Source organism: Callithrix jacchus, chromosome 3 (genome assembly GCF_049354715.1).
Source record: "Callithrix jacchus isolate 240 chromosome 3, calJac240_pri, whole genome shotgun sequence".
In the NCBI taxonomy this organism is placed as follows: Eukaryota; Metazoa; Chordata; class Mammalia; order Primates; family Cebidae; genus Callithrix; species Callithrix jacchus.
In genome coordinates, this window is record NC_133504.1 from 88030386 (window position 1) to 88057211 (window position 26826).

Here is a 26826-nt window from a genome sequence, read left to right on the forward strand (position 1 = left end):
GGGGTGCTGAACAGTACCACTGGACCTGGCTCCTATACGTTCGTGATAATCCTTCATTGTAGCAGAGCTAGTCATTTGCTTGGAGAGTTTAGCTAGAGATAAAAAAGTACACCAGATAACTTCTGAGGTCTCTCTATACACTCCAGGTCCATGAAAATGATGGTGTACAAAATAAGAATACATGTAGGCAAGCAACGCACATAGGCAAGCAAGATTCGTAAATGCAAATGATACTGCCCCTGGTGACTGACCTCGTAGCCTGTGTTCTTAGTTTTGGGGGGAAATAAATGTTAACTATAGCTTGATGGTTCTGTACTCTTTCCCATTGTATAAGAAGAGCCTTTAAATTATCTTTCTAACATAAATTTACTTTCTCACATAAAACTTGTGTTTCCTACTCTACATGGTTTTTCACTTATGGTATATGTTTTTTTTCCTAACACACTGCACAATGAGTGGAAAGAGTGCATCAAGTAAGGGGATAATAATGTGTAGATTTTCTATTATGTAAGGTAAAGAGTAGTCAGAAACAGGTTGCAGAAAGAAATCAAATTAAAATGCTATAAATGTTATTTAAATGGGAATAGCAGACATTCCTCTCTTCCTATAAGGCCAAGCAATACAATGTGACATCCAAGTGTCTTCAAGCATTCATGTTAAATTGTTTCAGTCCTAATGAGTACAACAGTCCTAATGGGTCTAACACTTTTAGTTGGTCCAGGAGTGACAGCTGGTAAAAATGCCCAGTCACCCAAAGGGCCGATGACAAATTGCCTCGTGAAGCAATGTTCTTGTTTCCTAGCTTCTCTTTTGCTTCTCTTGCCTGCAAGTTATTAAGAAGTTAATTCTTAAAATACTCCTTTCTCTTTCTTACCTTAGTAATTCTATTTTTCCATGAGCTGGGAATTACTTAGGAGAAGGGAACAAATTCCGCATAGAGTTCAATTCAATCTAGCTCATTCAAATTATATGTAGCCACAAGAAGCCTCTCAGGGCCGTAATATCCTACCGTGCTTCTGATTGCTTTGTCATTGTGTAAAATCAACTACACAATGAAAATAGTATCTGAATGTCAGGATTAGGTCTAGGGATGGAGAGGGGCATCTTCTTATCAACAGGATTAGGTAGATGGAGAGCCGATGGGGAAATATGTCAGAATCAGGACTGCTTTGCAGCCCAGGGGGACGTTTCCTGTTGCAGGGGAAACTCACAAGAAATTTATCCAAATAACATCAATCTATGTTATCTTGAGTGGAAACTGTCTAAAACCTATCATGAAGGAGTGCTTTTATTCCATACTATCACTTTATAAACATTACTTGCTGGTTCGATGGAAGCTGAGAATGTGAAAACAATGTATGAGTCAATCCGGGCTGCGGCTATAGCCTAGTATGTGATGGCTAAATATAGACGCATCCCCAGCCTCCCTGGTTTGCCAATATGAGTGAAGTTCCATGTGGTGGTTTAACGCACCATGATATTTAATGCTTTTCCCCTGGTTTGTGTTAAAAATGACTGTGGCATGCTTGCATACTCAGTTCTTAGACATGGATAGTTACTGCCTCATTTGGGATTTATTCAGGAATCTTGCAATTCAGAAATGTTATTTCAAAATTGACTTTTAAAAAAAGTGAGAAGCGGAAGTGGAAGTCACTTACAAATTAAATTTGAGCACTTTTCATTGGCATCTTATATTCCTCATCATATATTCCTCTGCGAGACATTTAAACAATAAGAAACCCTTGATGAAATGCCACCAGATGACAGGCACCTCCCATTTGTGACCACTAGGAGGAGGAACTGAGCTGAATAGTGGAACTTCCTCTGTTCTGCCTGCTCCTTCCCAGTTAAACCCCTAGCTGACTTCTATCTTTTGACTTCCGTTTACAATAAGAAAGATTCATGGAGGAAGTGAGGAATTTCTTCCACCTATATTTGAAGACTCTAGTGTTCTATCAGCTTTAAGATATTTGAAAGAATCTAGTAAATTTCACATTTATATTAGTCAAAACGTTTATTTAGTGGATAAATTCACAGATGTGAAGTTTAAGCTAGTATCCCAATAGATCAAATAAAAGAACTAAATGTAATTGAACTTACCAGTTGAGGATTTTGTACTTACATTTTGGAATTTCTCAAAACCTAGAATCATTTGGAATCATTGTCATGCTTTTGACATAATTTCATCTGGAGTCTTCATTTCAACTTTAAGTTGCCACATAATATGAGAGTTGAAACACATTTTTAATTTTTCTTTATATTGTATTATTTAGTCTTGTTGCTAAATTCATCTTTTTAGCTATAAAGGCATGTTTAGTAGATGTAGACCTTATTTGTCAGGAATGCCAAAACTGTGTCTGTTCATTTGGATGTTAATCATTTAGATTTTAGGAGCTCTAGTTTCCTGGATTATATATACAGTGTTTTTATTCTTGAGTTTGAAATATGGTCAGCACATTTTAAAATATAATTTTCTCATTTAGGCTAAGTGGCTGAGTAAATTGTATGAATTGTAGCCGGCTCTTGTTTGTACATTATGGTAATATTGAGAGTCAGAATGTGTCTAACTAAAAGTAGCTGATCAGGGAAGGCGTAAAGTCTGTTTTTTTCTCTTCCTTACCAAAGAGTTCACATATAAGAAGAATAAAAGAGGGGAGGAAAAGGCCTCCTATATCTTCCAATCTCTCAGAATTACATTTATCTACCATCATACTTAGAGAGCTTGATATTTTAGAGTTCTTACTGTTATATAATTCTGTACAATAGTTAGGGAGCCAGAGTAATCCTCCATTATAGCTTTGTATTATACCTCCATTTTTGATCTTTAAGATGCTACAGTGAAATATGTCAGGAAAATTGGTATATTTCTTACTCAGCATTCCTGTATCTTAGGTCAATGCTGGGAGCTGTCAAAGGTAAGTTGTATTACCCTTCCAGCAATTATGAAACCCCAATTTGTGATCTCAAGAACTACAGATTCCAGCCAGCATTTTAAAAATAAACATGATATGATCATAAGATGAAAGCGATTTCCGCAAACCACATTCAGAAACCAATGCTTTTACTTTAAAGTCATACCAGAAATGCTGGCCTGTTCTAGGGCTCCTAAGTGAACTTTGGAACACTAAAAATCATGTTTAATTGAAAGAATTAGGGCACAAGGTCAAAGCAGATGATGTTCAAATGGAAAAGCTTCTTAAATAACTGCCTTTCTCAGGATGATTATCAACCTTCTCAGGATGGGAATCAAGTTGATTAAGTGGGTCAAGGATCAAGTGACTTTTGTGGGCAGATCGTGACACATGCTAACTGGTAAGTGGTCTCGTGGTATAACTGTTCTACTACCAGTGCCACTTATGGGCTCAATGTATCCCCTAAACTTCTCTCCCAACCCCTGTACATATACTGACAATCTCTTCCCAGGTAAGTGGTCTCATGGTACAACTGTATTATACTTACAGTCTCACTTATGAGCTCCTTGGCAGGGGCTCTGGTTTGTATCTGCATATCTCTAGGGATCATGGCAGAGCTCTCTATGGAAGACTCTCTATAAAAGGGCAAGATATTTATAACGAAGATCTGAAAATGTGGCTTTGGCTTTTATCGTGATTCATCTCTTTCCATGCATTACTATTCTCATCCCCATGCCTTTTAAACATTTTCTCTGAGAACTTTGTGAGTTAATACAAATTTTGGAGGTTAAGTAGTTCAGGGATTTTATAACATTTCTTAAAAAAACTGTACCTTTTTAAACAATGAAATTTTATGAGAAACCCCAGTATATGAAATTGGACCCAATGTTAGCTACACTGATTGACCTCAGAGATTGGGGTGTGCAGAAGCCAATACCCTTCATGTTCTTTCTTTCTGCTGCCCACTTCTCTCCCCCATGGTGGCCCCTGAGATATCTCTAAAGAACCTTAGGACTCCATAGGACACTATTAGAAAACTATTGAAAGTCCAAGCCCCAGAGGACTTACATTTGTCAATACAGAAGTGATCTTTGAAATACTGTACTAGAAACATTAGAAATGATGCTGGTAAAATTATTTATTCAAATTAATAAAGTCTTAGAAATGACTATTGATGTATTATCATCAGCTCTTTAATGGGTTGGAGTATTCTAGCAGGGAAGGTAATATAATTGTATCACAGGAAATCTGGGTAAATGCACTGTGTAACTGAGCATGGTACTATTCATTAGAAAATCTACATCTTCATCCTTTTTCTTAAAGTCACTTATTTCTTAAGCCTTCAAGTCACAATATTGTTCTTGTTCTTTTAGTGACAATTTTCTATGCTTTTTCAAATTTCTTCCCTTGTGTTTTTACTTATTTTTTAATTCTAGATATTCATATGGAGCTTTATTGGCAAGCGACAGCAATTCATTGTCTTTTCAAATATGTTTACTTAAAGCAGTTGATTTTTTGACTAATAGTTAATACTTACTTAGTCTACAAGGTAGCCTATGAAAAATAACTCTCTGCTAAATTATTTATCGAAAATATATGTTATAAGACTTCTAGGATATTCTAAAGATACTTCTAAGATCTTTGAGACTTTCTTACTTGATTTGATGTTTGTTTCTGTATAAAATTGATGTTTGTATATTGAAATTCAAGTTGATGGCACAAAGAGAATACACGAATTTTGCATAAATAATAGGAAAAAATCCCTAGGAATTAATAGGATTTTAGCCATTAGTGAGTGAGATATGCAATACATTTCACATAGAGAGTATAAATCTGGCTACAACATACTGTGATAAGTACTGCAAAAGAAAATTTGAAAGACAATACTCTACCTCACATTGAAATGAATGCCCACTGTCATCAGCAGCAGTATTTACTGTATGAGTAGCTAGCTGTGGACAGTTGTTTGGCTAGCTGAAACACCTTCGTCATTTGTCTGGCAGGACACAGAATGACACAGCAGTTGTACAAGTTATCAAGCTTTGGTGAGCAATTTTTTTCTCTTTAATATACAGTCTCAAACTATGGACTTCAAGGAAGATGGAAGAGAAAATGACTTTTCTTTTTTACTGGTTACTTTGTCTTCTGCAAAAAGACTATCAGTAAAGCAACAAATATAGGAAAGTTGAACAAGTAAAACAGACTGGAAACACCATGTAGGCCAAGCTTGTCCAACCCATGTCCCCGCAGGCTGCATGTGGCCCACGACGTCTTTGAATGTGGCCCAACACAAATCTGTAAACTTTCTTAAAACATTACGAGTTTTTTTGCAGTTGTTGTTGTTAGCCCATCAGTTATCGTTGGTGTTCGTGTATTTTATGTGTGGTCCAAGACAATTCTTCTGCCAAATGTGGCCCAGGGAAGCCAAAAGGCTGGCCGTTCCTGATACATGCCAACCAAAGCTATTGCAAACTACAAGAAAAGAGATTTAACTAAACAAAGCGTATTCCCTAAATTTCCTTCCCAACCCCTATAGGTATTCTGACAGTTTCCCAGGATTTTAAGCAGCAAGCCTGACAAGTGTGACTTAGTACTACCATACATGTTAAGCATCTGGAAGTTTTTAATTTGAAAAACCCCAAACCTCTAGCATTTAGAAATCATATCCGTAAAGAAACCAGGACTTTTATGTTCTTGCATGTAATTTCCTCCGTACAAAATTATTTAATGCTCCCAGTTATAGCTATTTCTGAAGATACTTTCCTGAATATTGGGTTGGCTCTGCAACCAATTTCTGTATGAGAAATGCCAGGTATTTGTGGTAAAATTTATGTTACCATTTTTGGAATATTAAAAAAAGGTTCATTTATTTTTATGGTAAAAAATGCCCTTGAATTGAGGGGTCTGAGGTATGCTTTCTGTATTCTATGGGTGAGCTCATGACACATTAGACTCAGAATGTGTTTTATTCTTTTAAGCTTTCATCTTTTTGAGCAGAAAACCCTTGTTTCCATCATCAATCCTCAAGAAGAAATCTCAGACAGAGGAATTTTATAATCAGTAACATGTATCCTCTGTATGTATGTATCATACATCATTTTTTCTCATCATGTTTAAGTTATTACATCTGTACTTTTGTTTATTTGTAATCGTATACTGCTAGCATTTTAAACATTCACACTGTTTGACATTTATAGGATGTGATGAGATTAATAATGTCACCGGATTCCTGAAAATCCTAAAGTAAATACAGCAAACAGGCCCTCAGTGAAAAAGCATTGCCCTAATGTGATCCATGGTTGGCAAGCAGAGTGGACAGGATTGTCTTTGGGAGGTAGCCATATAGCTATGAAATTATAAAAACAGAGGATGTTCTGTGTTCCTAAATAAGAACCCCATTCTACTCAGGGTGCTCCCTTATCTTCCCTTCTCTAGCATGGATAGAACCCCTATTTTGCTTTCATTCTATTGATGACATTTTACTTGGATTACTGTTAGCTTCTGATTCGAAGCTTCATCACCCTTGTGTCCTAAAGCCTCTAGACCTTTCCTGGGTGATAGCTATATTCATGTTTCAATTTAGCAGCGTAACTGAGAAAACATCGATGGCAAATATCAATACTCCTCCAAAATTTCAAAAAGTAACTGATTATTTTCTCAAAAATTACTGTTAAAAATACTTTTCAAAAAATAAAATTATGACTTTCTTACAGATGTAAAATTAACCAGTGCTAAAGATTTTACTTAAATCATTAAAGAAGGATTAAATCATTAAAGTAAGGTATGAGTAAGCAAAGGAGAGTTATAAAGGCATTATAACCAGCTCAAAGGAGAGTTTAAAGGCATTTATAGTTCAGGAGTATTGAAATTGATGTACAAAGGGAGGCAAAACTGGACTTTTTCACAGTGGGAACTCAGTTATACTCAGAATTTGCATGTCTATAGACAAAAGTAATTTTGTTTTGCTACTAATTATTTACAACTTACAGAGTTATAAAATAGCTCTCAAAGAATCAGAATCAGATACATGGGAAAGATGTGCTGTAGACAATGCATAGTTTTCCATAGGAGCACAAATTTTTCCCTGTATTACTAAAGCAGCTACACAGGAAATAGTTCTTTAGGTAATCAAAAATATTTGTATATACATATGTGTGTATATATATATTAAATTTAGTATTTTTGATAATAATGATTATTATTCTGTTTCCTTCCTTATTCCCAACCTATGGATTTTGTGGACTTAATTTTTTCATTTTTTGTTAAAATTAGTTATTTAAAGGACAGTTCCTCTGAGTTTGGGCTTTATCTGCTAGGCCCATGGGGGTGGTGCTAATTGCTATGCTTGCATTACTGTTACCATTTGCATAAGTGTAAAATGAAAAATTATAACACTGACAATTTGTTTGAGGCAGACACCATTTTGGAAGACTCTGTATCCTGTACTTAGGTACCAGTGAATAGTTCCACTTAATGTTAAAGAAGGAGTTGCTGACCTCACCTTGTGTTTTGGGAAATTATGTACAGGCACTTACTTTACTGATTCTCCCTCTTCTGTACTTCCAGGGAACCACCCTATTAATAATAGTGGCCATTATAAGTGTTTAACATAAAAAACCAGAAGAGCAAGATATATAAAAGTAGGATATACATTGTGATCAACTTTGATCATAATGGATTTTGCAGGGAACCACATTTGTGATTTGAAAAGAAAATGTTTGTGAGTGAATCAGTTCCATGCTCCTATTGTTTTTCACTGTGTGTATTTAGCAACAGCATGTTACACCAACTCTGTTACTGTGTTTAAAATTTTGAGCTCATAAATGATATTTGTTTCATAATCTAAAAAAAATCTAGCCTTTTTCTCTAGCAAGAGTTGTAGAGGAGGAAATCCTTAATTATTCCTGAGCCTGAATAAGGCGGAGGAGGGGGAAGGAGTGAAGGACCTTTTTGAATGGAGAAACCATTCATCTGTAGACTGCATTTGCCTGATATGAGCATATGGTTGCTTCTGGGATTTTATGTTGCTATTTTGGCCCTCCTGGCTTTGACTTCAGATATCTCATCTCCTAGTTTGTTTTTTTTCTTGGATTCTTTCAGCCAGTTCCCATCTTCTTTCTTTTTCTAACCACTATACTAACAAGGACAATTTTCACTGTCCTTTTTTTTTTTTTTTTTTTTTTGAGACAGAGTTTTGCTCTCATTGCCCAGGCTGGAGTGCAATGGCACAGTCTCGGCTCACTGCTACCTCTGCTTCCTGGGTTCAAGAGATTTTCCTGCCTCAGCCTCCCAAGTAGCTGGGAATACAGGCATGAGGCACCACGCCCAGCTAATTTATGTATTTTTAGTGGAGACAGGGTTTCACCACATTGGCCAGGCTGGTCTCGAACTCCTGACCTTGTGATCCGCCTACCTTGGCCTTCCAAAGTGCTAGGATTACAGGTGTGAGCCACTGCGCCCAGCTTCAATTCCTATCTTACTCGTGCATGTGTTGTTGCTTCAGACAATGTTGTCTTAATCCATACTTTGAAAGATTTATTTGCCTGTTCTTGGCCCAAATGTCTTTCATTAGCCTGCCTTGTTTGATCTTGCTTTACCTCTATCACTCTATCAGCTCCTCAAACAGCTTGGCCTTCAGCTTCCTAGGTATGTGGATGCTCCCGTCTGCTCCTGCCTGTTCAGTTGCTGCCACCTTTTGGCTGAGCCAACTTGGATTCTGGCAAAAGAATGACTGAAGCTAGATAATGGCCTTGCCCATACATTCTAGGAAGAAAATATGTCAGAATGGGGGTTATGGGTGAGGGGAATCCATTGAAACTACAGGTGGATTGGTGGGTTTTGTAGGGAAATATTTATCTTCACTGAAAAGAAAATTATGTTCTGATTGTCTCATATTAGTAGGTAGGGGAGGGATTAATTATAAATAGTAAACATTTCAGATATTAGTATTTAAAAATGATATACTGTGGATGTTAACTGACCTCTGGTATTACCTAATGCCAGTCAACTCTGGCAAAGGTGAAATGTCATGTTTATAGCAGTCTTTTAAAAATCTTTTTATTCAATTAACTAATAAAGTGTTTATTGTGACTTACTATGGGTGAGACCCTGGGCCAAATGCCTGACTGTTTAGGGAAATAAGGAGGCTGCTAAACTCTTGCGAAGAACTAATGGTGTCAGATAAGCAGACTGAAGACCGTAATAGAATTAATAGTTACGGAAGTATGGCCTGTGGCCAACCGTATCCAATTTTAATGGATTTAAAACTACAATGATAATTAGTATTTGAATTTCATAATTCCAGTTTACTTTTGATGACTTCAAAAATAGTAACATGCTATTAAAGAAATTGGCATTTGGATTTTGTGTGTGTGTGTTTGTATTATGATACTTTGCAGAAATGTTGGAAACACACCAGTGAGATGGTTTTTCTGAAGATAAATGATCTCTAGCAGTTGTTAGGTCAACTGTCACATTTTTAACCCCTCCCCAGGATGCCTTCTGTGGCAGTTATTACAGCCTTGCTGGCTCTCCTAAATGTTGGATCAGATTCAATGGTCATGTTTTCTAGCGAAGGCAGAATCTCTGGTTCTTGGTTAGACTCCCTTGGGTTGTAAGAACAGAGATCCAATTAGGTGGCCCTCAGTAGCAGTGGTATACAGATTTTCAACCTTCCCATTATTGATATTTTGGGTTGGTTAATTTTTTATTGTTGGGGCTGCTGGCCTGTGCATCATAGGATGTTTAGCAGCATCCTTTGTTTCTATCCACTAGATGCCAGTTGCACCCCTTGGCTTCATAACCAAAAATGTTTCCAAATCTTGCAAATGTCCCAGAGGGAGCAAAAATTTGAGAACCAGTTGAGAACCATTCTTTACTTACTCCTAGTTAATAAAAAAGGCAAGAATATGTACTCTGCAGCTAGTTCTATTAGAAGAATGGGAAATGAAGGGTAGTCAGAACAGTCAGAATATATGATGATCTTTTCATCAAGAGGGATCCTTTGTAGTGCCTGCTGGGGCCTTAAGAATTTTATTTCTATTGTTTTGTCAAAGCTATTTTCTCCTCTACATTCTAGCTGCTTCTATTGCCTGATGCTCAAGGTGTACCTCAAGGTTGACCTCTTTCTTTGTGTTTGCTGATAGTGTTGTTATTATTCTTAAATGATCTATGCATATGGCAAAATGCAGATACTTGAATTAAAAGTGGTATACAGTATCCCATCTCTCTCTCCAGAGATAGAGTTTGTTGCATATTTTCCTAACACAAATTGATTTCCATCATTATTTTTGAAGGCTATACATTATTGTGTAATTGTACTGCAGTTTAATAGGATGACAGATAACTTTCAAACGTTCAGATACTATTTCCTGTTTCTTCTGTTTCCTGAGAAAGATTACGATTGTTCCTACTTCTGTTCTACCAGGCTGGAAGCCTAATAAATTCTTCTTGATTAAGGTATTACTAATGTGGTATGCTGCTGATAAATGCTTAAGCACTCTCAAAAAAAAAAAAAAAAAAAGACAACCCCCCCTCCTCTGATTTGTAGCATTTGCATGTTTTTTGGGTGTAAATATCCTACCAGGGTTGATTTCAAGTTAACGAAGTGACGTTAGGAAGTGACATTTGAGTGTTTACTAGCTGTGCTTTTAGTGTCATTTTTAAACTGTAAGTTCATAAAATTTGTTTTAATAATCACTGTGTTTAACATTGGGCTTGCAAAATCCTGAAAGCTGAACCATCAACTCTTGAGTCAGCATTCAGCTTCTTGCCCCCACTGGCACTGATAATCCCTTTTTTCAAATTGTGTGAATTGCGTTATTCCTGATAAAGTTGTCTCCAAGGGACACTGCTGCCTTGGCTAGTATTTTAAACCTCAGTGTTGGAGAGAGTGTGTTTGAAGGTTGTTCAGACATACATGACATTTGATATTTGGATTCCCTTAGTGACATTCTGGCTATAATAATTGGTGACATAAGTCATTCAGTTTATGATTATCATTTGAAATAGACCTTTCAATTTTGGACAAGTTTGTTAGAAAACTTCATCTTTTTATTAGGTTGAAATTCATCTCCTTATATAGCATGGATCATTTGATTCTGTATACCATTCTCACCCTACATCATAAAAAACAAATTGAGTACCTCTGTACTATGATAACTCTTCAGGTATTTAAAATAACCTATATTTCCTATTGATGATTTTATTTTTAGAATAAATTCCCTTAATTCAGAGGTTCCAGCTCATCTATTTCTTTCTTAAATTTGTGCAATTGATTCTCAAGCTCCAGATGTGGCCTGACAGGCATAAGCAAGAATGAGAGAGAGGAAAACTTCCCTAGTTATAGAAACTATACTGCTAACTAAAGCAGACTAAAATTGTAATAACTTTCTTGCTGGTCTCATAATTCTGTTGACTGACATTGAATTTAGCACTGATGAAAATCCTCAAGTATTTTTTACGTATGTTGTTAAGTCCTGTCTTTCTCACTATCATATAGGTCTTTTTTTTTTCCTTTGGATGGGGTATGTGTGTGTGTGGGGGCAAATTCTAGACTACATATATATATTTGTACTAAATGTTTATCTCTGTTTATAAAACCTAAATCCAGTCTTGTTGGGATTTGTTGGAATAATTATTCTTTCAATAAATTTCCAACTTCCTTTCCTCCATATGACTTGGAAATTTGATGAAAATGGGCTGGGGTGTTTTCTTCTGATTCTGTAATAAAATGCACAGAGCCCCTTGGCTTTCTGGTAGTTTTCTCTTTTAGTTGCCAATAATCTATTTATGAGCACCTTTGGAATTGTCTTTTTTACAGTGATCCATTTACTTGTCTTCTATGCATTGCAGTGCTTTCAACTGTGTTCCTCAGAGCACCATTGCTTTTTCTTTTCTTCTATTTTGAGACAGAGTCTCACTCTGTCACCCAGGTCAGGCGGGAGTGCAGTGGCATGGTCTTGGCTCACTGCAACCTCCGCCTCCTGGGTTCAAGCGATTCTGCTGCTTCAGCCTCCTGAGTAGCTGAGATTATAAGCGCATGCCACCATGCCTGGCTAATTTTTTGTATTTTTTAGTAGAGACGGGGTTTCACCATGTTGGCCAGTCTGGTCTTGAACACCTGACCTCAGGTAATCTCCCTGTCTCAGCCTCCCAAAGTGCTGGGATTACAGGTGTGAGCCAGTGTGCCTGGTCACATTTCTTTTTTATTGTTAAAAAACGTTGTGAGAAAGAAGGTTTTCAGGATCAAATAAATTAGAGGTACACTAAATTAAACACATATAAGCAGATTTATTTACTGTAGACTGTGCATTGTGAGTCTCCAAATTGGAAAATGTAATATAGCATGGTTTCTAAGCTTTTTTGGTCATAGAACACTGATTTTTCCCATTTAGATATAATAATATGACTAAGGGTAAGCTGTTCAGTGGGTTGATAGATGTTTTTCACCAAGGATATTTGGAGGGAAGTAGTTTGGAGGTTCGCAGAACTTTAGCTGAGATAGTCTAAGATTAATAAAGTGTTTCTCAACTTGCAGAAGTAGGGCTTGATGAGTTTCTAGAAAGAAGGAAGAAATGGAAGCAAAGGGGAACAAACGTGAGTATGAATGAAGGTACTCTGGATAGGACTAAAGTCTAAAGCCGGAAACAAACTCAAATGTCAGACAAGTATCACACTCGTGTGAAGTTTGTTAGACTAGGCTATCTTGCCAGCAGATTGGATTGTAGGACCTACCTAAAAGTATTCAAGTTATTTTTTTAAAAACTTTGCTGGCTGATGGGGGCTCACACCTGTAATCCTAGCACTTCGGGATGCCAAGCCAGGAGGATCACTAATGTCCAGGAGTTTGAGACAAGTGACATAGTGGGTAACATACTGAGACCCAATCTCTAATAAAAAGAAAACAAATTAGCCTGGTGTGGTGGCACATGACTGTAGTCCCAGCTACTTGGCGGGCGGAGGCAGAAAGATTGCTATAGTAGCTATCTAACTCAAATACACAGAGACATTTTCAGTTTTGGAGAAAAAAAGAAGTAACATATTTTATATACATTTCTCCTTTTTCAACTCAATTATCCTTTCTACTTAATGCTGCTTAGTTTTTTCATGTGACACATTTCAGACTATACACCTTGTTCGTATGTTTATTAAGAATATTATTGTATTTTTCTTTCCTTAAAAATAAGATATTTATCCTTTTTTCTTCAGTGCTCCACCAGGCATAGAGCAATAGTAACAAAGCTTAGAGAGTAACTTGTCATAATTAGGTACAATAAACATTTTAGTTTCATCAAAGCCTTTTATGTGTAGTCTGAATCAAATAACGTTAGTAATATGTAGCTTAAGTGAGTGTTCTCAAGACCTCATACTAGAACACAGCAAACTTAAAGTTTTTTCTTATAAAGGTAGTATACTCATTGTAAAGCCATGCTATATTTCTGTATGATACTCATTTGCATTTACCAGAATTGAACTTTAAAAATATACATTTAGGTTATTTTGGTATCTTTATAAATAATGTTGCGTTGTTTATCTGTGTGCATTGCCGATATTTACATAAAGGTGGAATTACTGGTTCTAATTTTATGAAGCCATCAAGTGAACAGTGAAATGGCATATTAGCCAGGAAATGAAAGTGCTGATCTCCAGGTATCCTCCATCAGCATTGTGGTGAACTCAGAAAGGTGGGGTGATAAAAGCGTAGTATAAATGATTAGCAAACGATATTAAAGAATATCTTTCACAGTTCTTGATTCTGTAAATAGTTAAATGACACATACTCAGAATTCCTTCTAAAATCTGTTTATTTTCCACTGTACCACAAATCAGTGATGTTTTGATTGGCTCAGCTTTGTCTTTTTCATTGTTTTTTTCTCATTTATAGGCAACACTTTTTAGTTCTTTTCCAATTCTGCTACTGGCTCAATTGTTGTGCCATCAAGGGGAAAACACTGTAGTTATCTAAGTTGAAAAGAGTATTTTCGTTAATGGTAATCACTCTTGAAGTTCTGTCCTGAACACTTTGCAGGAACTTTGGTTTCTGTTCTTCTCACTCTTTGGGGAGCTGGATTTAAAACCCAGCCAGAAATCCATCAACATTTTATTCTGTTTTTTAGAGTAGCTGAAGAATTGCTTAGTATGAACTTCAGTGTTCATATTAAAAAAAAATTTCACTGAGAGATGAGTTCATAAACTAGCTTTAAAAACAAACTTGAAGCAAAAATATAACTTAAGTGTGTAAATCATCATTTTTCTCATTAGGTTGGTTTTCTGTTTCCTGCAGCATGTCATAATGACATACCCCCTTAGGCTCATCTAGGAGAATTTATGATTATATTAACAATCACACATTCGATGGTGACTTAGAAAGGGCACTTACTGTTCTTGCAGGGAAAGTGTTTTTAAGGAAGAAAGTTTAGTAGTATAACTAAAAAAGTGCTTATATTGCTCTAAAATAAAGCTATAGTCTTAAAACCCTCCTGTAGTTATCTTTGCTTTTGCATTACTTTTTATTAACTACATGGGTATAATCTTTTAGACCAGTTATTTTTTCCAAAATGATTAGATTAGTAACCATGGAATAAACATTTAAGAACTTGGAAGTGGCTTTTTCTGTTATTGAATGCTATTGATCTTCCTGCATATAAAATACGGTTTTGAGAAGATTATTAGTAGTTAACACCATTGTTACCTCTTTAGGTCACATCCAGCTCATATTCAGGTGCCTTCTAGAAGGGACTGTCTGGTCATCTACACATTCCTAAGGCGGTTTGAGTGGAGGAGTGCTAGTAGAAATTAAAATTTCTACTGTTTTAGGAGTCTAAAATGTCAAAATAACTGTTCTTTCCATCCCTCCTACTTTAAAAAATACCTTATTTATTTGGAATCTAGATTTTTTTTTGCCATATTTAGGAAAATAACAGAATTGCAAAAATATAGGAGCTGATGTGGAAATTTGTTCAAGAAATCAGGTTTTGGAGAATGACTTTAAGTAAATTTATAACAACCTCTCCACTGTATGGTTCCTTGACTGCATTCTGGATAATCAAAGAAAAGTTAAGCAATTCCCCGATCAGCTTTAGTTTAATTGTAATTTTATTCTTTGAAAACTAGTGAATGGTAACTAGTATATAAATTGCTTGTAGTCAACTATACAAATTTAGAAGAGCCTTTTGCATACTGTTTTATAAAATTCTTTTCTTGTACTCTTCCAATTAATTATTTTTCCTATTTAATAGTCAAGTCTAACATTTTTGGATGTGCTTTGTCTATCTACATATTTGTATCTTTTATATCTATAGCTACATGTGTATGTGTCTTGTTGAACCATTTGAATGTAAGTTGTAGATATTATGCCACTTTACCATTAAGTATTTCAGCATGAATTTTCTAAAGTTATAACCACAATACTATAATCATAACTAAGAAACTAATTTCCTAATGTCATCTAATATCCAGCATATATTTAGGTTTCCACCATGTCTCATGAATGTCTTTGTAGCTAACTTTTCTCCCCCAAACCAAGTTCTATTCAAGGTTTAGACATTGTATTTGTTAGAATGTTGTATGTTCTCAATTATTTGTTTATGCATGGTGTTATTTCACTTCTCTGGTATTTCTTATGTTTCCTGTAAACTTGATAAAATTCAGGTTGAACATTTTTGGTAAGAATGTTTTATAGGTGATGCTGTCTCATCTTTTGCTGCTTTGATATCTAAATAGGATTCCACTGAATGGGTGTGCAATTTAAAAAATACTCTCAATTGATGGATATTTGAGTTGTTTCTTGTCTCTAAACTTCTTTTGAACATATGGTAATGCACGTTGGTGATCAAGAGAAAGGAAGCCTCAACACTTAATCATGTCATTTTCACTGTTCAGTCCTGTGAAATGTTTAACCTTTTAAATTTTTATCATGGTTTCTATAGCAGACCTAGATAGACCAATGCAGGCAGGTACAGGCCAAACTTATGGAAAAGCTCTAGGAATTCTAGTTTCCTCACAAGACCATGTAAACTCTTTGCTAGATCTTAGACCCTGCCTCATTGTTCAGTATTCTGAGGATCTTAGATTAGGAATTCTTTATTAGAGCAGACTGTTCATGTTGGTACCCCAAAGGTAGAATTTTCAGAACTGGTTTGGTCTGCAGAAAACAAATGTAAGATAAGAAGGTAAAGCTCCAAGATGCTGGAGAAAGAGGAAATGTAGATACATAGTAAAATAAAGAGCAAATGTTCACATGATTGTTGTGGATATGACTTATTAACAGAAAATAATTAACAGTTGATAAAAGCTTTTCAACACGTGTATGTGCCTATGTATACATTTATCTTTTATATTAGTTTATTTACTTTTATAAACATTTTACTTTTCAAAAACTCACAGTTTATTTCTAATTATGAGAGAGGTATATTTTTTATTTTAATTGATTGTTGATTGATTGAGACAGGGTATCGCTCTGTCACCCAAGCTGAAGTGCAGTGGCACAATCATGGCTCACTATCGCCTCAAAAGCCTGGGATCGATCTATTCTCAGCTCAGAGTCTTGAGCAGCTGAGACTAAGGTGTGAACCACCAGACCTGGCTGATCTTTTAATTTTTTGTAGAAATGGAGTCTTGTTATTTTGCCCAGGATAGTTGCGGCTTCCCAAAGCAATGGGATTACTGGCATGAATCACTTTACCCAGCCAGTTAGGTATATTTTTAAGAAATCCTAAAATTCCCTTCTTACTGGCTGAACATGAAATCTGTTGCATTCCTTGGTCCTTGGCTATGAATATCTTACCGTAAGCCACATAATTAATGCAGAAATTGAAATAGAATTGTGAGGTAGTTACAACAAATTGGAGGATTAATTTTCATTTTGATGTGATCTGGGTGTCTGTGTCTCCCCGCCTCCTGCCCAAAACTCATATGTTAAAAATGAATCTCCTGTGTGATAGAATTGGGAGGTAGGTCTTTTGAGAGGTGACTAGTTCATAAGGATAGAGACCAGATACATTGGATTAGTGCCCATATAAATAGGTCCCTAGGGAGTTAACCTGCCCCTTCTACCATGTGTGAACACAGCTAGAAGGTGCCATTCATGAGGAAGTGGGCCCTCACCAGACACTGAATCTGCTGGCCCCTGGACTTTCGACTTCCCAGCCTCCAGAACTGTGAGAAATAAATGTTACTTTTATAAGCTACCTCGCTTATGGTATTTTTGTTAGAACAGCCTGGAGGACTAAGAAGCTTTTCTTAAAAAGGAATCATTTGTCAAGAGAGAGTCCTTTAAGGAAAGTGAGTATTATGCCAAGTCACCAAATTCTTTATAAACAGGATTGCAACTAGAAGGTGTTCCATGGGGACAATATTTGTGTTTTAACTACATCATTAACAGAAGGCAATTTCCTGCAATTAGCCAGACTTAAGTACTCAGTGTATTGTACTGTAAATTTTCACAAGAATACATTTTATATATATTTGATAGTATATTTAGTTTTTCAGAATACTCAAGGAGCTGGCCCATGGACTTTCAGCTCTACAAATGTAACTTTCATAGGAAAAACATATAAAACATTTCCCAAATAATTATAGGACTAAATTCAATAAAAATTAATAGTTTAAGGCATCCAGGCTTTTTCTTTGATGAAATTGCCAAATATTTCTCTTTGTAAGATACCATTTGAACTATAAGAAATATGAACACCAAAGTATATAATCACTGAACATTTATAAAGCTACATAGCTGCATGCTGTCTGACAAGTAGACTATGTTGGATTTGAAATTATATAGATCAAGTTCTATTTCTGTGCTTCAGAGAGTGACCTGAATAGATATGCTGATTCAGCCCAAGCTCATTAAAATAATAGCACATTTTGTTTGCAGTTCTAGAAATGGGGAATAATATTAACATCCAAGTCATGGTGAAGCATAATAATAAAATTTATTAATTGGGCCAGAAAGCTCAAATATTGGACTGTAGAATCAGAAACCAATACATAAAAATGCTATGTCATCTAAGTTCTCTGGAAGATTCCCAGGGTATTTACTATTCCCAGGGTATTATTAAGTGAAATTTTTCTGTGATTTATGTGTTGGTATTTTCGACAAAGACTCTTGTTGTTTGAAGCATATGAAAATACAGGTGTTTCTGGGGATATTGTTCTGATATTTACATATAGGACAAATCTAATTTAGTTGCTAGATACTTTTAGAAGAGAAAATGTTAAAAAATCTGTTTCAAACTGAAGAATTCAGTTAAGATTTTTTTCTTCCCCACTCTCCAGTTCTCACCCTAGCCCCACCCTTGCCTTCTGTCTTCTAACCAGACTAATTACTTGAAGCAACGCTTGCAATCTGTGGCTTTTAACAAAATCTCTAAATTAGTATGGATAATAATGGACTTTATACACGAGTTTCTCTCTGTTTGGTTAAATACATCGTCATTGAAGAAACAGAGTTCCTAAATTCTATTGAAATATTTAACCATCCCTTTCAGAAGCATGGAGAGAGGGATACCAAGGAGAAGGCTAAGGGGTAATAATTAATGCTATATTAATAACAATATTATTTCCTGGAACAAAATAAGTAGTAGTTCTATTACGTGATGCACAATTTGAATCATGCATGCAGTATTTTGTTTTGATTTCGAAGGAAATGGTTACAAACTAGAATGGTTCTAGAGGGGAGCAATGAAGATGAAAGCATCTAAAATTTATCTTGTAAGGAATGACAGCGGAAGAGAATGGAAACATTTAGCTTGCAAAGGACAAGAGCTAGAAGTGACTAGTGGCAGTGATGTTAAGGAAAGCATGGTGATTGTCTTCCAATGTGTGGTGGGCTGTTTCTACTACAGGGCACAACTTGGGTCCCGGGGTGGAAATGAACAGGGAGCACATTTTTGATGAAAATAAGAGAAATTTTTCCCCTCTAACAAGGTTGTTTAAAAATGGCTTTCTTTTCATGTGGTGGGCTCACCATCATTGAGAGAATTAAGAATTACAGTACAGAGCAATTCCTGCCTAGACCACACCGAGTAACTTCTACCCTGAAACTACTCCACCCGTGACCGACACCAGCCCCTAAAACCCTGAACGTTTCCTTCCCTAACCTCTTCTATCCTTTTGGAGATCCTGCTAAGACTTCTTCAAGATGGTGCTCTCTTCTGCTCAATAAGTTGAATAAAACCGAGTTTTGTAAGTTTTCCCCCAAAAGTATTATACCATAAATAGTTCTTAAGCACCTACTATGTCAAACACTGTGTAGCTGTATAAAAAATAGGACAGTCTTTATCCTTGAGGGTTTATCCCCCAGTAAGAACATGTAATGATAATTAAATGTTATCAGTTCTATGACAGCAGTATATATGGAGGAGAGTGAGCAGGGAAGTCTTTATAGAAAAGGTAGCCTTTGAGTTGAACACTAAATAATGGGTAGGTATTTGCCCAGTGGATTGAGAAGCAGGGGAGGTGGAGGGATGTTGAGAGGAAGGAGAAATACTCACATGACTTTCTCTGACAATGCTGTAGAAGGCCTCTCGCCATTTTGGCACCAGGGTGGTGGCTAGACAATCCCTAGGGACTATGATAATTCAACAACACTACCAAGTGATTGTCTTCTAAAAAAAACTTTACAGAGAGAAACCTAATGCACTGATTTTGAGTTTGCCTGGGGCTGAATAGGAATGGTAATTTCTATAAAGATTTCTTGTAGAAAGAGTGAAGGAGACAGGATCATTACAACTCTGAGAGAATTGCTTGTTGGCATTAAAGTGAAGACAGAAGCCCTCAGCCATCCTCATTTCTTTTCCCTCAGGAGCCTTTGCATATTCTATAGTGGACTACATTCACTGTTCTCTATTCTGTGTGGCAAGTGGGTCACACATCTCTGTCTCACTTTATGGTGGGACACACTCATCTTTTTATTAGGACATGGTTGGTCATCGTAGACTAAGCCCCTTGAAACCTCTGGGGAAATGTAGCTAGAGATGAGCTTTTTGTGACAAATAGCTGTCAGTTCAAAGCCTGCTTAGTGTTAGGGTTGAAGGAAACTATAATGGCTCATGAGAAGAGGCTCACAGGGGGTCCTTTTTCAGGGCAAAAGGACAGATGGTTTTCTCTACTTTAGATCATACACAATATACAATAGACCCAGTACTTGCTTTCCAACCACGCTACATGCACGCCTTCTTCATGAAGGAACATGCACTTTTTGTAGACTCAGTCAGGGGGACATTTCAGCTGTTTTGTTGGTAGGCTCAGAGTGCCCTTTTGTAGAGTGACAAAAATGTTTTTAATAAAACATTGGCTTCAGAAAGAGGGCCATTGTGTATATATGTACCTTCTGAGTAAAAACTAATTTTATATTTTAAATACAATGAAAGGGGAGTTCAGTAACCAAAAACTCTGGGTCTCAATTATTTGTGATAATATATGATCGGTGGTTTCACTGTGCCAACACACACTGAAAATTTTCATGGAGAAAGTTAATTATCCATGTGTTATGTAAGAAGATTCACAGTATAATGTTCCTAGACAATTTGTATTATAGATATATGTTTTGTACTAGGCTATTAAATATCTATTGTGCCAGTTTAACTTGCTGAATTTTATAATTTTCTAATTATATGTAAAATATTATTTTCCAATTAATATTTTCAGGGCCCTTAAATAGTTTAATTTTAAAAAGAAAAAGATAGCTTTGCATATTTCTCTGAATTCTTAAATTATTTGTTTTAACAAAAATTTATTGGCAAGATAATTTTTACCATTTAAAAATGTCTATTTCTTTTCTTTAGGATATTTTGGCATATGTTTCATCAACAATGTTAATATAAAATATTAGATAGATGAAAGAATCTTTACTAGCTATTCATTATATGGAAATATAATCTTTCCATAGTTAACTAATCTGAGGAAATAATTTCTCTCTGTAAACCAGTCTAAAGCTAAAAAGAATAGCTATTGATTTATTAGAATCTTATAAAATGATATATTTTTCTTTTCATCTGTTTTTGTGGTGTCCAACCCTGGTGGCTTAGAAATTTGAGATGAAAGTAATTTGCACACAGAAAATTCAGGTATGTTTAATTAGAGAATTAGAAGAGTAGACTTTGAACTTTTGATTATCAATTTTTTAATCAAAAGGTAAATAGAACATTTGATTGAAAGGAAAATAGATACTTTGAAAAATTCAGAATGGTACAATGCATATACAAAGGAATATGACACCATCCAAGATTGATTGTCAAGTGAGTGATACCAACTCTGTGTGCTGTGAATTCTGAGAAAAGACGATGAGTAGTTCGGTTTTTTACCACCTATACCCATTACATGAGGGAATCGAATTAAATGCTTTCCAATATATATTCCTGCTTTAAAATTTGGCTATGAAAGGGCAGTAACAACTTGGTGTGTTTAAAAGATCCCTTAATTTGTTTTAACTTTTTTTACAGTTTATAAGTGATCACATTAATTGTCTTGATTCTAAGCAATAACTTGGACAGCAGATTTGACAAGCATTATTATCACAATATGCATATAAGAAAACTGAGACCGAGGGATAATGCTGTTTGCCCATGGTGGAGGTGTTAGTGTCTTATTTTTCTAATTATAAGGATGGGTTTTCTGGCAACGAACAAGTGATTATTAGCCTTAAAATAGGATTACTGTTGAACTGAGAAAGGTAGTCTTTAGTACTTTTGATAATATTGGAAACCATTAGGTCAGATATAATTGCTTTCAACCAACTAATTATATCTATTCGGAAGCAATAATCATATGAGAACATATTGTTTTGACAAGTTGGCATTTCATAGTTTTCTAATAGCAAGAAATATAAAGGTTACATTACTTTTCTGTGTATTAATGATTATTCAACAGCATAATTCACTGATGTAGTTCAGTGCCAATTTGCTCTTTCCATAGGACTGTATGAGACTGTGCATGGCATTTAGCAATTTGAGTTAAATTAAAATGTTCAGTTATTAGCATCTAGTTTAATAAACAATTGGGGATATATTTTTTATGTAATTTTTAATTTAAAAATTTCATTACCTTTTATTGGAAGATTTCTACTTTGTAATGAGGACAATTACACTAATCTTTGTTTTTGTAATCAGTTGATAATCTGGTAAGAATGAAGTATCTCAGTGAGCTTATGGCTATAGGGGATTACAAAGAAAGTAACACTATGTGTGGCATCTGACCTCTTCATCCTCTTTGTCATAGATTTAATTCATATATCCTCCTTAGCCTTTCCCATCTACCCTTTCCCAGTTGATTTTTCACGGGGCAGATATTGGGGCATTTCTCAAATGCAAATCTTATGTCCTGTTTAAATACCTCAATTTCTTCATCATTGCTTTTTGGATGGAGCCCAAATTGACCCCAGCCTTCCTTTTCTATCCCACTTGACACCACACTTAATATCCAGCCATGGGAGCCTTCACCTCCTCAGACCTTCTCTATTCCTGCTGTGTGACTTTGTCTCCCCTGCCTGGAATGTTCAGCATGCTTGTTCTCTGCCTGGTAAATGCCTACCCATACTTCATGACATGCTCAAATGTCAGTTCAGATGATAAGGCTCCCTGTAAATCTTCCAAGCATGGTTGGAAGCTCTATTAGGCCTTGATCCATTGTTGTTTGTAGTAATATGACTTTGCATCTCAATTATTTATTTCTGGGCCTAACTCCCATAGTGCCCTGTCCATAGTACATATTTAACTTCCATTTGATGGAAAACTCTGCTTTCAAAGAACTTTGTTGGGAAATGAATACAAACACCAACAAACACATACTGCAAAGGAGATTATTTGACTAATCTTAGCTAATAGTCTCATAATTCCCTCTGTTTTATACCCATTACATGAGGGAATTGGATTAAATGATTTCCAACATGTTTTCCTGCTTTAAAATTTGGCTGTGATATATGCACACACACATACACACACACACACTACAAAATATAATGGACTTATTTTTGTCTCTGATACATTGAACTAGATGAGAAAGATACTTAGATATGGGCATTAATGTTCCATTGGGACTCAGTACAAAGACTTCTATAGTAAAATCTAAATGTATTGTTTTTAAAATCAAAACTCTATCAAATGAATATTCTTTAAAACCCCTCCCCCTCACCCAAAAAATTTGGCTATAAAACGGCAATAACAAGTTGGTGTATTTAAATAATGGCATGTAGCAAGTGGTAGTTCATTTACACAATGTGGCATCCATCAGTGAACAATTTCATCCTCCTCTGTGATTTGGTTGTGATATAACTGAAAAAAGATATAACCTTGATGTTTATTTATTTTTGAGACAGGGTCTCACTCTGTTGCCCAAACTAGAGTGCAATGATGATCACGGCTCACTGCCACCTGGACTTCTCAGAATCAGGTGACTCTCCCACCTCAGCCTCCTAAGTAGCAGGGACTACAGGCACACACCACCACGACTGGCTAATTTTTGTATTTTTTTGTAGAGATGGAGTTTCACCATGTTGCCCAGGATGGTCTCAAACTCCTGGGCTCAAGCAGTTCACCTGCCTCAGCCTCAGAAAGTGCTAGGATTACAGGCATGAGCCACCATGCCCACCCTTGATTTTTAACTTTAAAAAAATTTACAAAAATATACTGCCTACCAAGTTGAATGAGAATTTATTAAAAATACCACTTAGAATGAAAACATGGTTAGAATTTTGAGAGAAATTTTTCCTGCAAATTCTTTGAAAAGGTCTAGTGTGGCTACTATAAAATTATATACCTTTTCCTCAGGTTCTTAACCCCCATCTTAAATTTTGAAGTAAGAAGGAAGTCGGTATGAAAAATCACTATAGTGTTCAGGGTTGAAGTTTTTGATATAAAGAACTCCCTGGAAAGATGCTGGTCAAATTTCTCTTCTGCATATGACTGACACTCAGTAATATTTAATATAATGAATTACAGAGGCTTTGAAAATGTAGGCCTCCAAAGAGCAAATCCAAGATGGTAGATGGGATTTTCACATTACTGTGAAGACAGGGTAGATGTTGACATAGTTGGTCTTCTGGGAATGTTTTATCATCTAAGTGAAAGAACCATATTTACCTAATTTATTTTAGTAAGGGAAAGACTATTTATTCTCTTTATTAGCTGCTTATTTAAGGTCAAAGAGAAAAGAAGGCTAAAGGAAATATGTAATATAGTTTTCAGCTAGGTGAAGTAGAATTCAGTACACTATGAAATTGGGTATTTTCTTTTCCAGCTTCCTTTAACCAAGAACCTTATTTTATTGTCCTTCATTAAATTAACATTTTAGCTTTGCTTTTCTATGTTAGTAGGAAATTTGCACCCAAGTGTTTTTGTGTAACAGTAATAATAAAAAAGAAAAACAGCATTATATTCAAAACTGATGGAAAAAGAATCTTGATAATTTTCCAGTGAGGCAGCAGTGGTGTAGCCAGTGGAAGGGGCTCTGGCTTTGGAACCAGATAGACGTTCTAATTCTGGCTCAGCTATTTACCAACTGTCTGGGCTTGGCAAGTTACTAAAATCCTTCCAGTCTTAGTTTCCTCATCCATAAAATTGAAATATTAATATCTGTCAGGAATTAGAAATAATGTATAGTAGGCATCTAGTACAATGCTGGCCCATAGTAGGGTTTTCAATAAATGAATTATAGTAATTATGTTGGCAAAGTATTAGATAATTAAGATCTTTATATTCTAATTTTTATTGAAATAATTATATGGCATAAGTTGTCCAGGTGCCTAACCTAGGACCTAGAGTCTCAAAAAATATTTACTGAATAAATAAGTGGGTTTAATTTTGTGCAAAAAGGGCTTGGTTACATATACCATTAGTGTCACATGGTAAAAATGAGATCGGAGTAATTGAGGAACTCGAGTGGAGAAGTAACCAAGTGTGCCAAAATCCTTGAGATGTCATGAAGCCTTGCTAGGCTGTATTCTCCAGGAGAAGCCTCTAGGAGAGGGACCTGCCCTTTAAGACTTTGAATCTTTATAGGGATGGGTGGAGGGATGGTAACAGTGAGGTGACCATGACTGACGGAGCCACAGGAAGCCTCCTGGTTGAGGAAGTGGTCTCTTTAGAAAGGGGAAGCCTTTGGTCTCACAAGCTAGGCATCTTGTTCTTCTGTTGAGTCAGCTCACACTGTTCGGGCTAGCTTTGCTGTGCCTCAAGGCATCTGGATTTGTTTCCTTTGAGCAGTGGAAGAAATCTTCTTCAGAAATTACTCCCTATGGTTTATACATGTTAGGTTATCATGTAATTTGTTTCATAAATGATAGTTTTAAATTTGTGCATGTCTTTGGCTCTATATATTTAATTTTAGAATATTTTGTTGTTTTTAAAAGGGTTATAAAAGTTCATTGTACAGGAACAGAAAGGTAAAAGAGGTCCTACCCTACCCCTTAGCCAAACTCCTCATCTACCCAGAAGAAATCACAGTAACTGATAACCTGTGTATTTTTCTAGAGGTGTTCTATGCATGCAAGTAGCTATGTTTCATATGCTTTATAAGCTTGGGCAATGGTCATCATATTCTCACCTCACAACAACAGTAATTTACAGCATTAAGTGGATACAAGAATCGTGAAAAAATAGACATAAATGCTTACCTCATTTTAACAGTCTCCTGAAAAGAAAGCAAAGCAAAAAGGAAAATGCTCAGATTATTGGAAAATGCTCAGATTATTGCAGACATTCTTCAGTCACCCAAATCTTTTAATGCTTGTGCCATTACCTGTGACAAAATTAATCATGCTTTGATAAAACAATGTGCTCTTTATAATATATTGCAGATATTTACACCTCATTTAAAAATGTTCAAAGGTGAGTTTTCAATCAGTAAAATTATCTACTTGCAGTGAAGATTTTATGGTTAATTTAGCTTGACATTTAAAAGTTTTAGATTTCTGCCCAAAATGTTTTTCCTACAATACGCTTTTTTTTTTTGTAATAATGAAGAGATCTTGATAGATGTATGTTTTAACTAAGAAAAGACAATATAGACTACATCCAAGCTTCAGATGAAGTCAGATTTGATTAAAGCTCTTTTAGGCTCTTTTATGTAGGTCTCAACCTATACACCCCTTATTTGAGATGCTTGGGACATGAAGTATTGCAGATTTCAGATTTTTTTTAAGTCAGAAATATTTGCATTATAAACTTACAGTTAAGCATCCCTCATGTGGAAAATCAAAAATCTGAAATGCTCCAGAGTGTTTCTTTTGGACATCATGTTGGTGTTCAAAAAGTTTTGAATTTGGGGCTCTTCAGATTTCAGATTTTTGGATTAGGGATGATTCAGTATGTACAATGTTATCCATGAAGGAGACATACAAACCTGTACTGACTAAAGAAAAAAACCAAAGCGTTAAAATATCTTGTTTGATTATAGCACTAAAAACTTACAGTGGAAATGCATTTAGTTTGATGGGAAACATCAAAGCTTTTCTTTTAATTGGGTTATTTTCTGGTTTCTTTGTGTTCTTTTTTTTTTTCTTTTTAGATATCTGGATCTTTATAAATACATTGAATAGGAAATAACATTTAATGTTTTGAATTGAGAATGTTTTTTGTTTATCATGACTTTAAAAAGCTTTTATTCAAATAATAGGTAAATCTGGGATTTAACCTGATTTATTGGGCTTTCTAAGTTTTGCCAGTTATGGGAATGAAAATTTGCAGTATTATTTGTCACCAATATGCTACATGAATGGGAGTTTCTGAAACTATACTTACACCATTTTTCATAAACCCACAGAAAACTCAGTGGACTTTTCCTATCTGGTTTTAAGAGCTATAGGTCGTGCTTGCTTCAGCAGCACATATACTACAATTGGAACAATACAGAGAAGATTAGCATGGCCCCTGCACAAGGATGACATGCAAATTCGTGAAGCGTTCCATATTTTTTGACCACA

At 35.6% G+C, this 26826-nt stretch overlaps 1 protein-coding gene and 1 non-coding gene across 2 annotated transcripts in view; both read left to right on the forward strand.

Annotated features, from left to right (window-relative positions):
• The window catches only part of COL25A1 (collagen type XXV alpha 1 chain), a 518595-nt gene that overhangs the window by 6929 nt on the left and 484840 nt on the right, over positions 1-26826 (forward strand). The window lies entirely within an intron of this gene.
• On the forward strand, positions 26712-26818 carry LOC118152465 (U6 spliceosomal RNA). The gene has a single exon (XR_004741227.3). It is a non-coding gene; the product is annotated as a U6 spliceosomal RNA (small nuclear RNA).